The sequence below is a fragment of the Belonocnema kinseyi genome, chromosome 5 (genome assembly GCF_010883055.1).
Source record: "Belonocnema kinseyi isolate 2016_QV_RU_SX_M_011 chromosome 5, B_treatae_v1, whole genome shotgun sequence".
Classification (NCBI taxonomy): Eukaryota; Metazoa; Arthropoda; class Insecta; order Hymenoptera; family Cynipidae; genus Belonocnema; species Belonocnema kinseyi.
In genome coordinates this window covers 46496661-46496950 of record NC_046661.1, presented here as the reverse complement: position 1 = coordinate 46496950, position 290 = coordinate 46496661, and positions in this window count along the sequence as shown.

Genomic DNA, 290 nt, shown 5'->3' with positions numbered 1-290 from the left:
ATATTGTATAAAAATATACAAAATTGTTTAATCATTAACAAAGATTAGCTTTTATGACTGTTAGAATTACCGTTTTTGTTAGGGCAGATATAAGCTCGAAGTTACAAACCGCACGTGTTGGAGTCATAAAAATTCGACTTAAGAGATAAATTGATGTCTTAAAGACATACAAAGTTGTCTCTAAGATATAAATCGAAGTCTGGTTCCGTATCAAAACCGAGACATGCTCAAGTCGAACTTTTCGACTTCAGCGTTTCTTGATTGGGGGCAATTCAAGTCAAACTCAAGTC